The sequence below is a fragment of the Crocuta crocuta genome, unplaced genomic scaffold (genome assembly GCF_008692635.1).
Source record: "Crocuta crocuta isolate KB4526 unplaced genomic scaffold, BGI_CrCroc_1.0 scaffold340, whole genome shotgun sequence".
Taxonomy (NCBI): domain Eukaryota; kingdom Metazoa; phylum Chordata; class Mammalia; order Carnivora; family Hyaenidae; genus Crocuta; species Crocuta crocuta.
Genome location: NW_027530642.1, coordinates 1,328,742 through 1,341,715, shown reverse-complemented (window position 1 = coordinate 1,341,715; position 12,974 = coordinate 1,328,742). Strand labels below are relative to the sequence as shown.

At 39.0% G+C, this 12,974-nt stretch overlaps 1 pseudogene; it reads right to left on the bottom strand.

Annotated features, from left to right (window-relative positions):
• Positions 1–3,143: 3,143 nt before the first annotated feature.
• LOC144235479 (small ribosomal subunit protein eS8 pseudogene) lies at positions 3,144–7,222 on the bottom strand (annotated as a pseudogene).
• Between the last annotated feature and the right edge of the window lie 5,752 nt (positions 7,223–12,974).

Here is a 12,974-nt window from a genome sequence, read left to right as displayed (position 1 = left end):
TTAGACATAATGCTATTGCACACTTGATTGACTACAGTATAATATAAACATAACTTTTATATGCATGAGAAACCAAAAAATTAATTTGACTCACTTTATTGTGATCCTCACTTTATCACTGAAGTATCCCATTCAAGTTTTTACTTCTTTTGTAATACAAATGCTGCTAGGAGAAAGACTTGCATTTTTTTGGTTGTGCAATCACTACTGTTGCTGTTTTTCCTGTTTGGCTTTTGCCTTTTATTATTCCTAGTTTTACTGCAGAGATTAGAAAACAAAGTCAGTATTCTTCATGCTTTATAGTTTTTTAAAGTTTTTCTTTGTGCGTTATGAGGCAGTCAGTTTTTTAAAGTTATATTGAAAGGAGTGTGTTCATTCTTTGTAGTATACTTAGTTTATTGTTAAGGTCCCCTAAGTAATTATAATAATTATTTTTCCCCTACCAGAAGTGTCAGCTTTCATAAGAAAGTAAATTACTTTCTGCTGATTTTTGTAAATTTCCCCTTCATTGTCTTCCAGTGTTACTTTTGATGTGTCCATTCTTTCAGTGTGCTAAAAGGTTGAGAGCAACCTATCTTTGGCAGATTGTAATCTTTATCCACACTTTAATGATATAAATAGCATGTTGACCACTTTAATCTCAAATGTTTGTTATATTCTGGTTTACCTTTTAATTTCAGACTTTAAATGTTACAGTTTATAATGATCAGAATATTTTTATCCATATTTCCATCATGTAGGTGTCTATATTGAAGCAGTCTATAGTTTTACAAATTTTGGGATTGTGTAGAAACAGAATGATATTCATCCAACAAATAGTAAGCATCTTCTCTATGCCAGGTACTTGAGAGACTGAATATACAAGTGGACAATAGCCAGACCAGATAAATATAGAATTCTGACTCAGAACCTATAGCAGAAAACAATCCTCTTGTTTACATTAACCATCCAGGAAGCCAGCTTTCTATAAGTCCGGCTTGGAGGAAGTCAGTTTTCTGTAACGTTAGTCCAAAATGGTCAGGACTTGATTAATAACTGACAGTTTCTCTAATATTTGTCTCCTCTCCAACTTAGAACCAACTAGAGAAAGCTCAGTACGCTCCCCTGACCAGTCACATACATGCCATGCTTCTAGTAAGCCCACCTTTAGCTTCCCTTTGACAATAGCCTGAAGTCTTCCCTTTTTCAGCTATAAAGCTTTCCCACTGCTCTGCCTGTCTTTGTCTCCATGAAAATGCAAGCACTGGTGACTGACTCCCTTGCTAGAGCAAGCTCACAATAAATTTACTTGCTCTCATTTGGTTGGTCTTCATTTATTTCCATTTACTGTTGTACCATCAGTACTAGATCAAAGCAAAAGAGAAAACAAAACACTGTCTTCATGGAAATAGTTCTAGCGGGGCAGTGATGGGAGGGCACGGTAAAACATGATAAATAAGCTACATAGAATATGCGAAGGTTATAGTACTTATACAAAAAAAGCAGGGGAAGAGGCATTAGGGGACGGAGGGGAGGGGTTTGCAATTTTGAACAGAGTTCTCAGAAAGGTTCTGCTGAGAGGGTGATCTTGGAACAAAGACTAGAAGAAATGGAAGAAGTAAATGATGTTGACGTAATACCAGAGGAGAAAGCCTTCCAGGCAGAAGGAACCTCAGAGTAAAGGCTCTGAGGCAGGAGTATGCAGGGCAGGAAAGAAAAAGTTGAACAAAGGGAGGGAGGGGAAAAGGAGGAGATAGGTCAGAGGACTGGGTGGGGAGCAGATCATGGAAAGCTTTGCTGGTCATCTGGAGGACCTTGGCTTCTACACCAAGTGAGCTGAGAAGCCTCTGAGTGGAGGAGTGAAGGGACTGACTTAGGTTTTAAAGAGACATTTTGGCTCTCATGTTGAGATTAAATAGAGTGACCATATGACCCGGCTTGTGCAAGACAGTTTTAGTTTATGCCTATTGTTGTGGTGACTTTCCCATTCAAAATGCCTCGATTTAGAGAACGACAAATACCATATGATTTCACTCATATGTGGAATTTAAGAAACAAAGCAGATGAACATATGGAAAGGGTAGGGGAGAGAAGAAAGTAGAAACAAACCACAAAAGACTCAACTATAGAGAACAAACTGAGGGTTTATGGAGGAAGGTGGGTGGGGGATGGGCTAGATGGGTGATGGGTACTAAGAAGGGCACTGGTTGAGATGAGCACTGGGTGTCACTGAATTCTATTCCTGAAACAATATTGTATGTTAACTAAACTTTAAATTAAAAATAAAAACCCAACCAAAATCCCCGTGATTCATGGGGCGCCTGGGTGGCTTAGTCGGTTAAGCGTCCGACTTTCGCTTAGGTCATGATCTCGCGGTTCGTGGATTCGAGCCCCGTGTCAGGCTCTGTGCTGACTGCCAGCTCAGAGCCTGGAGCCTGTTTCAGTCTGTGACTCCCTCTCTCTCTGACCCTCCCCTGCTCACGCTGTCTCTCTGTCTCTCCTAGAAATAAAAACAAAACAAAACAAAACAAAATGCCCCTGATTCAGATGACAGAACACAGCATCACCCTCAGAGCAGACTACTGGGTGGGAAGGATGAAAGTAAAGACAGTAAAAAGCTGTCAGTGGAGCCAATTGATTGCAAAATAGTCAGATGCAGCAAATGCCAGAGAGAGGGATAGGCATTGGGGGAGGAAGTCAAAGATAACTCTACTGTTGTTTGCCCACGTAACTAGGAAATGCAGTTTTTATTAACTCAGGTGGAGAAACTGGGACCTAGATTTTAGAAGAAGATGGGAGTGTAGTTTGTGAAATTGTTCTTTTGAATGGTCTGTTAGATAATCGCATGGAGATAGGGGGCTGACACTTGAATGAGTTTGGAGTTGAAGGGAAAGGGGCAGGGTAAGTATATAAATGTATATTTCCATGGGATGGAGACAATGTTCTACAAATATGTGGTTCCCTGTCCAAACTATACAGCATAGTTCTGTCAACTGCTTGCATATAAACTGAGAAGTCAGTTGATATATGTTACCTTCCTTTCAGCCACCATGTCTCCTGTATTTTTGTGTGTGTGGGGGGGGTGTTTGTTTGTTTTGCTGTTGGTACTTATTTTGTTTTATTTATTTTTTTATTACATGAGGGACAGTAGGGGGGAAGAGGATTTATTTGCCTTTCTGAGCCTTGTTTTTCCTCAGATAGAACTCCAGCCTTCTGCCCTATGGCATATAGTCATGTGCTCGGCCACACTGGCCTGATCTTGAAGCCATGTATGCAAGAAGCTTGCCTGGCTGGAACTACTCCTTCAGAAGATGCTGATCTTGGCATTCTTTTTCTTGTCATCCTGTTTCTTTGAATTGTGTTTAATTGTTTTTGTATTTAAAATCTCTTCATTTTCAGGAGTCAGTATGACCCCTTTCTTGGAGCCCAAGAGCAGTGCATTGTGGGAACTGTACCACCATTGGGACAGTGTGCAGTTGATGAGAATGATTCCATTCTTCGCTAGGGTCTTGGTGGGACCAGTTGGGTATTAGATGCATTGCAGACAATATCTGTAATCCTTGTTCTGTGTGTACAACACTTGGAGCTCAGGGTAAGTTCCCCACATCCAGCCTCCAGGCATGCTACTTCTTGCTGCCCTGTCTGAACACAGACTGTGTTCATGCAGTGGAGGCCAATTCATTGTTGGCCACGAGGCGTCCCAGCTCATGCTCCCTCTTATGGGGCGGCTGACACTTGTATTAATTGTCCTGAGAGATGCCCATTGCTTGGTGCTGGCTGGGAAGGAGCTGCTTTTAATTTTGACATATAATAACTCCAAATAGACCTATCACAATATTTATTAAACTTTCCCAGAAAACAGGGAACTCATTGGACCTTCAGATAAACAACTGCTTTGTTTCTGGATTATTTTCTTCCAAAAATAATTTTTAATTTTTTTTCTACTGCAATTATATTTTTTTCTCTTAAGGGAGAGCAATTATTAATGGCCTTCCTGGTACTTTTTGTGCTTCTTTAACCATTTGCATCTTAGTCATTGTTTAAAAACCTAAGCATTATATGATTTTTTCCCCCCTCAAGCCTATCCTTCTGTCACTGACCTATTGTGCTCGGGCTAACTCCTAGTCCTTTTATAGAGTTCATATAATGCTAGTAGTCCTTTGCTCCACTAGTTTTCTTTTCATTGTATGTTACAGATTTATTTCCTATTTCAGAGCATTCATGTTTTGTTTAATTTCCTTGACAGGGAAAAGCAGAAGTAATAGACTATTTTCTTCACTATCTCTTGTATTTTGAGTCTCTCCCATTCTTTCAGAAGTTCTGTGTTGGCTTGTTGCCTTTGCTTATTCATATTTCAAAATGGACAATTTCTATTCAAGTCCAAGACAGTAAATATGGTTTATTGAATGAACTGAATGGGATAAGCCTTGACGAATGATTTATTCTTTCTCACTGTTGCTGTCACTCTATGTGATGTCAAGCCTCTTTTCTATAGCCCTGATAGTACTTGGGGTTTCATAGCTTTTGCTGTCACCTTCAATAATAATAAACAGTCTCATTTTCCAGGCACAAAAAATTTTCTGTTGAGTCATATCACAGCGTCAATAANAGATTGAGCCTGGTTTTGTTTTGGATGCCTCCAGTGGAGAAGTTGGGATATAGCAGGTTAGCTTTGCCCCTGAATTTGCCTTTTACACTTCATCCTCTACCTAACCACAGATAGGGCAGTCAGAAAAGGGACAGGACTGTAAAGTCAGGGCAGGCAAGGCTTGTAGTCCAATGTTGATGTCCTCAGCTATGGTGGATAAGCCTATAGGGGACTGCTATGTTTCCCCACTTCTTTCCCGATGGCATCCGGGGCCCCGAAGGTACAGTTTGTGACTATCTGATGCTGATACCTTCTCAGGTTCAGTGTTCGGTAGTATGAGGCAATATATATACAAAAATATTTAGCATGACATGCATTATCTATTATTACTCATCTTGAAAATATGAGTGGTACCATTGTTACCACTTTTTATGAGAGTACTTTTAACTTCTAAATTTTGGTTCATTTTGTTTAAGTATTAGTGTAAAAGAGGTGATATTTAAATGGGAGATCATAACTACCAACTTGGCACCTAAAATGCAGGCGAAATAAAGGTGTCTGGGTGGCTCAGTTGGTTAAGCAACTGACTTCAGCTCGGTCCATGATCTCACAGTTTGTGAGTTCAAGCCCGACGTTGGACTCTGTGCTGATGGCTCGGAGCCTGGAGCGTCCTTCAGATCCTGTGTCTTCCTCTCTGCCCCTCCTCTGCTCATGCACACGCCCTCTGTCTCCCTCTCTCTCTCTCTCTCTCTCTCTCTCTCTCTCTTAAAAATAAACATTAAAAAAATAAATAAATAGAAAAAAATTAAGGAAATTTTATATATTATAGATGATACTCTTTTATAGAAAGAGAAGTATAACTTGAGTTTAATCCCAGTATTAAAAAATATATATCTAGTAACTGAGGCTCAAAGGGGAATGGGTCTTGCCTATTCACTAGAAGCTAACAGCAAGGACTGGAATGGGAAACTTCAACTTCTGTCTTTAAACGTGGGCCTTTGTACCAGTTGTCTTTCCTGCTGAGGGGAGTGGTTTCACATCTTTATGACTTACTGAATATAAAGGATTTCTGTTCAGATAAAATTAAAAGAAAAAAGAAGGATTTCTCCTTATCTGATCTCACTTGATTCTTCCTGTCGTCTTTACAGGTAGCCCAGTTGTGACATAGGCTTTGATGTATAAGGCACCTTTCGCTTAAGGAATGAGCTTTGCCTATAACCAGTGGCAGATATTTGTGAACCTTTTAAAAAGAGCCACCAGATGTCACTCTAGACTAGCTTATGTCAAATACCGTATTCATTGTTCTCACATTTGCTTAACGGGAAAAATGGGATCAAATAAATGCCATGCATCTTAATGTTTCAAGTCATAAAGAATTGTCTATGGCTATCTTCAGATAGACAGCCAACCATGAGAACCAATCCTTCAGTGCAGAGGAGGCTGTGGATTCCTTTCTCCTGGAATTATCATTTAGTGGTGTAGGCAGAATTGGACATGCAAGAAATAAGGACCTGTTACCCTGACCCCTCTGCATGTAAATGGAGTTGAGCCAGACAGCAGAAAACAGAGTGAGTGGAAGGAAAAACTGACAACATTGTTGGGGAGAAAGTTGCAAGTTTTGAAGGATATCTTAGATTAAGATCAGTAGAGTACAGGACCTGGGAGGGCCGCTTGGTGAATTGGGAAGTGGTGGGAAGGAAGGCAAGATTGAAAGCAAGGCACTGTGACTGAGCCAGGCTTCTTGGCCTGTTTAGAGGACTGTGGGAACAGTCAGCCATTGTGGAAGGGGTAAGCGGGAGAGGAGTGAGATGCAAGGCTAGCAGTGTCTCCCGGTGTTCAGGAGCACAGGCTCTAGAGCTAGGCTGCCTGGATCCAAATCCTAGCTCTGGCACAAACTAGTTATTGGCATATGCTTTAGGACATGCTATTTACCCTTGCGTGGCCTCCATTTCCTTATTTATAAAGTGAGAAGATAATACCTCACTCATAGGGTCATGGAAAGATTAAATGACAGTATTTTTCAAGTATTTAGAAGAGTACCGAGCACTTAATAGGTGTTCCATAATGTATACGTTGAATTAACAAGGTTCTGCGTAGTACTAGGCCTAAGAATGAATATGAGGTTAGTGATTAAACACAGGCTTGTGATGTGCCCAGTTTAGTGCCTGTTCACTGAGCACTGTGTACCAGACACTGGTAGAGGCTCTGCATAAAACTTAAAACTGTAATAGTGTTCACGATAACTTCGATGTATTGAGCTGTAACTAGGTGCTAACAACTAACTTGAGTAGTCTAATTGAATTACTTTATTTAATCTTCCCTAAAACTTATGAGGTAGGTATTATTATCCTTATTTTATAGATTAGGGAAACAAGACTAAGAAGGAGTAATTTGTTCAAGGTCACAGAAACAGTAAATGGCAAATCTGGGATTTAAACTCCAGAGCCTGATCATTTTAACCACCACTCTGAATACCTAAGAGGCATAGAAGGATGTTATAAAATCATATTATTTTAGAGCCAAGATGGACTTAATTGATAATGTAGTTCAGCTCTCCCAACCCATGGGTGAAGAAACTGAGTCCCCTAGATATTACAGGATTTGTTTAAGATCATTCGGTAGAGGATTGACAGTATAAGAATTTACGTTTTCCATTCCCAGTCCAGTTCTGATCAAAAGCACACAGCCGAAGACTCAGTTCCAGCACATTGTTATTTTTATTTTTATTCAAAGAGACTGTGTTATACAACGTCTCTCATTCTGCAGGGCAACAAGTGAATATACTGTGTTTTCTCTTTGCTAGATGGCTATCTAACAACAATCTGAAATATTTTTTTCTGTTACAGATGTAGATTAAAATGTCCCTAGAGTCCGTTCACTGTTCTGGTCTCCCTGCACACAATATGCTGGTTCTTGTTTGAGCACTCCTTTTTGAATGATAATCCGTTTTGTCATGTGTCTCCCCAGATACAAGACCTTCTTCCAAAGGCAGAACCGAGGGGATGTCCAGGGCTGTCATCTTTCCACAATTTCTTTCAACTCCACCAAATTTTGCCCTTCAACAAATTAGTCCATCTAGCAATGATTTTGTGATGCACTCAAAATCAAAGTAAGTCTCTTCGCTTTTCCCATTCATCCTGTCATGCTAATTAGCTCTAATTTCTAATGTACAGAAATTCTGTAGCTGCCATGGATAGCCCTCAAGGCCTGTGAAGACAGGATGTTCTAGTTCATGTCTGTCCTCTACCAAAGTGCCTGTTGTGGAGGAGACTCTCCGTTCCCTCCACACGAAGCAATCCATTACTACATGAAGGGAGAAAAATACTGAGCTAAGACTGTTTGTCATGGTTTTGCTTGTCTGTTTTTACTGGCATTTTTATCTTGCCCCTGGGTTTGTGTAAACTCTGGTCACATTATAAGGATCTCTGTTATTTAGGACTTCATTAAAGAGCAGGAGTAAAGGGTAAGGAGGAAAGCTACCTGGGGAGAAGAGCAGTTAATCCAAAATGTGGGTCAGGTAGTGGGCACAGTTTTCCAAACTGTTATTTCTTGGGTCACTGGTTTAGTTATGCTAATAACTGTGCAGTAAGGTTTAAGAAGTAATATACAATCGCTTCTTAGTGTCAAGGAGCTCATTAACGTAGTAAAGTCACCAAGAATTTTGGTAGTATAAAAGAGAAGAAATTAAATATGTTTGAACTTCATTTTCCAAACTTTCTGAAAGTGTGGAGTACCTACTATCTGACATCTTGCAGGAATACTGCTTTAAGGAAAACTGGTTGGAAATGTGGAAAAACTACTTAGCTGCAGTCAGTCCTGCTTGAAATAATACCCAGGGACCATAAGTTCCCAAACTTCTTACTACTAGACTGTACTATGTAAGGAGCTCACACTGAATATCTGTCAATCACATTACCAAGCACCACTGGGTTCAGATAAGGAATCCATATGTGCTATTTCATAGTCTATTATAAGTCTGACACTTTGAGTAGTATTAGCTGTGGTGATTGTAGGTAAGTCACTTGACCTTCTTGATCTTAATTTCATTTTCTCAAATTATTGGATTGGAAAATAAACTCTTGAGTTCTCTAATTCTAAACTTGGTGATTTTTCAGAGCCTAGAGTTTTGGAACAAAATTGAGTAGTTCTATTCTAAATCTCTGACATAACCCATGAGAACCATAAGGATTTGACCTGCATATTCATTTCCAACTAGCAAAATAGAGATGTTTAAAATTCTTATTCTGTCTTACTTGAGTGACCAGTAATACTAGTCATTCAAAAATACAGCTTTTTCCTTATTGTTGTTGTTCAAAGTCCTTAGATCTTCTGAAGAGACACAGAAGCTGACCATCAACTTCAGCAAAGCTGGATAGTATTTAAATTGTGCTTGCAATAATGGTGTATCTGTTTCTCAGGTGATGAACAGATTTTGTTTAGACATTTTTGGCACAATTGTGATGTGAGATACAGGATGAGGATACTTGGAAGATTGATCAGGATTTTAAAAGCAGCATGGTATTCCAAAAGGAGTGTTTGTTTTTGAGACATGCACATCCGAATTTAAATCTTCCTCTATTGTATACTATCTCTGTGATCTTGGACACTGTCATTGGCCTTTATTGGTATTCATTTTCTTATCTACGTTCCTAAGGTACCTGTTAGTTTTGTAGTTTTTTAAAGGAAAGGTCTGAGTGAGGAAAAAATGTAAAATTAGAAAAAAAGAAGTGTTTAAGGAGAGCAATGTGAAGATCATAGAATGACAGCTCCCCAAATAATTTGTTTCAATGCAAAAATCAAGCCCACTAACATTGCTCAGATAATTCAATAGATGAACAGAGCCAGATGTTTGAGGAGTTTGGAACTCTGCCAAGAACAGAGTCAATAGCCTGCACAGGAATAAAGGGAATATCAGCTTTATGGGATAGAAAATGGCAACATGAACAAGTTCCACTCTAGTAGGGGATCAAGACAGACCCAGAGTGGGGAGCTTGTTGAGAGAGATCTGGAAGGAAGTTGGAATAATGCTCAACCGGGTGACAAGGCTAGAGGTATCAGGTGAGTTAGTGAGAACTTATCAAAGTTCTCACCCTACCTGGTGGAGTTGAATTCACTTAATCCCAAACAAAATAGATAGACCTTTAGGAGCCTGGGATTAACAAAAGATCTCTCAGTGTTATATAGTGATCTCTCCAGAGTAACAAGTCCTAACTTATATAGCCCTTCTCAATATCCAAAGCACTTTTGCATACATTATTTCAGTGGAGCATCCCATAGCTAATAGGTCATGGTACAGATGGAGAACCTGAAGCTCACAGAGACCAAATAATTAGTACAAAGATGCACAGCTGATACTGGGAAGAAGGAAGATTGGTATAAAACAATTTTTTTAAATTCCTGTAGTTTAGCTTTTCCTAGAATAAAACAACATCTTTCTCTAAAAGTGGAAGTTACCAATTTACATCCACCCTGTTCACTTATACTAATTGGAAGGGAACTGTGGGAGATAAGTTTCCCTGCAAAGGTCAGTAGAGGTGTAGCTGTTGATGTGGCTGACACGGCTTAAGGGTTATTTCTCAAAATAAGCCAATTTGTTGCTATTTAGCTCTATAATAATTGCCAAATGCCAATACAATTATGTATTTGAGAGTATTTACACAAAGTTGTGTAAGTCGAAAAATAGAAGTGAGGACCTTTATTAGTTGTGGATAGTTTAGGTCAGAGAGGATAAGTAGATTGCACTCAAGCTACTACTTTCCCTTTCCACCACTGTGATAGACATCAGTAATTGATCATGATCTCCTTTCCCACTGGCTCCATATGAGACTTCACAGTTCTTATCAATTTGGTGTTCCTGTCAGAGACTGCTAATTGTTCCGAATTGGCTTATTTGCCATTCTGACTTTAGGCACAGACCTGCCCAACAGTCTGCCTTAGCTTTTCAGTCCAAAGCCATTATGTAAAAATCTGTTGTCTTTTGTAGGTGATATCCAAAAATTCATTTTCATTCCCTTTATGTGGCTGAGACCTATTAACAAGATAGACTGCATTATTACAATCTGTGTAAAATTAGGTAAACATTCCAAAGAACAAGAAATTTGTACAGGAGCTGACAACAGGTACTTTGTTCTACATCTTTGAGGATATTGTCAGTTCTGTTTGGTAAGAAGACAAAGTGGCCCTCCAGTAGTCATTGGTGAATTTCCCTCTTCAAAAACATGATTGTTATGCACTTACCTCCTGCAATTTTAAAATTTAATTTTATTCCAGGGACCCAGAGAAGTCAATCATTTCCTCTAGGAAGGAAATCTCTCCAATGTATTATATACTAGAAACCAGTTATTTGATTCATAGAATGTAAGATCTTGCTTTAAATTGGAGTTTCACTTCTGTTACCATAATTGAGCTCATGGCACTCAGTGTAAGGAAGCAACATAAGAGTGTAGGATTGTTTTAGAGCTAGGGATGTATCAATCCCTTGGGGAATTTTCTCAAAGTATATTTTGCTTATATTTTTACCTCTATTTCCCTTCTTACCTTCCCTACCCCCCAGTTTTCATTTATTCTAGTTTCCATGCAGGTAGGGGACTGCTGAGAGTAAATGGATCTATTTGAGAAGTTCCTCTAAGTGATTCTGATACCTAAATCTCCTCTTCTTCCCCACCGAAATTAGAACTTGTGATTAATGAAAAGATCACCTAAATTGTAAATTGAAAGACCTTGTTGGATTTACCTAAGTAAACTTGGTTTTTACTCAAATCTTATTTGGTTGAAAATGACAGAAGCCCAAGTCAAGCTGGCCTTAGCAAAAAAAGAAGTTTTTAGCTCAGGTGCTTAAAATGTTCAGGATTGATTCTTGCTGTCTTCAGGTACAGCTGGATCAAGAAATCAAGCAATATCACAAGGGACTTACATTTCTCCATCTCTTTAGCTCTTCTTTCCTCTGTATTGGTGTTCTTAGATTCTATGTGGTGACCTTCAGTCACTTGGAGATTACCTCAAGTAATTACTTGAATTACTTAAATTGTGATAATTCAACAAACCTCCAAAGAGGTTTTTGTCTTTCCCTGGTAAATCCTCCAAAGTCCTTAGTCCCACTCTTTGGCTTGACTTGTCTCTTGTGATCATTTCTGAACCAACCACTATAGCCAGTAGGGATGGAACAGCCTAATTAACTTTTCAGCAGAGAAGTCACTCCTTATACAGCCAAACCTTGGCTTGTGAGTAACTTGTTTTGTGAGTGTTCCACAAGATGAGCAAACATTTCTAATAAATTTTAACTTGATAAACAAGTGATGTCTTGCAATACAAGTAGTATGCAACACCAAATGTCACATGATCATTACTGAGCCAATGGTTCTTCTCTGTCTCTTGCTGCAGAATTGTGGGTGCTTGTCTGCATCCAACCATGGATGGATCCAACCATCCAATGTGGTTGGGTGCGGTCTCAGGCCCCAGTTTTGGCAGAAATCAGTGATTTTTCAGAAGGTTGGAGGGTGCTTACAACTGGTACTAGTGTATTTTTTGTCACTTCAAAGCACTTATGGACAGTCCTGTGCTTTTCCATAAAAGAGTAAGCTTAGGAATGCTTTGCTTCATTCTGGGTCAGGCTGCCTGTAGACATAGACCCTTTCCTCTGCTGCCTTATTGCCAGGTACATTGAATACAGTGTATGACAAGGGTTTATTAATCCCGCACTGTAATCAACGTCCATGTGAGCATATACAATCGCCTCATGCAGAAGAAGATTGCATTGAGCCAGTACATAGCAGTGATTCCATTAGTGATAGTGAAAGTCATCTACACAGTAACCTTCCTCTGTCTTGTCTCCCTCACACCAGCCACTAAGGTTTTCAAAGGTAAGTGCAGGTTAATCTGTTTATTTGTCTTTATATTTTGTATTTTATTTATTATTTTGTATTATATTACAAATTTTGGGTTGTGGAACAAATCATCTGAGTTTCCATTATTTCTTATGGGGAAATTCACATTGATACATAAATGCTTTGGATTACAAGTATGTTTCCAGACCGAATTATGCTCCCAAATCAAGGTTTACTGTACTTGTCTTTATAGTTCTTATGGTTGTCTGTGGCTGACATCTAATTTTATGCTGTTCTGGATATTAAATATTTTATATATTTCCCCCGTTCTTACATTACAGGCTCATTATTAGACTGGAGAACAGGTGTGATTTCTCCTGAACCCCATAATCTGGAATTAGTAAAACGATAGGTTTCCCACAGGAATATTACACCAGAAGAAAAGGAAATGAATAATCATTTTCTAAGCTATGACATCACTGCTTTTGGCCACAGTTTCCTATATGCAAAATAGAAAATATAAATCAGTCGATCTTACACTCGAGTTGCCTAGTTATTTTAATTTTCTATGCAAAGGAACCATA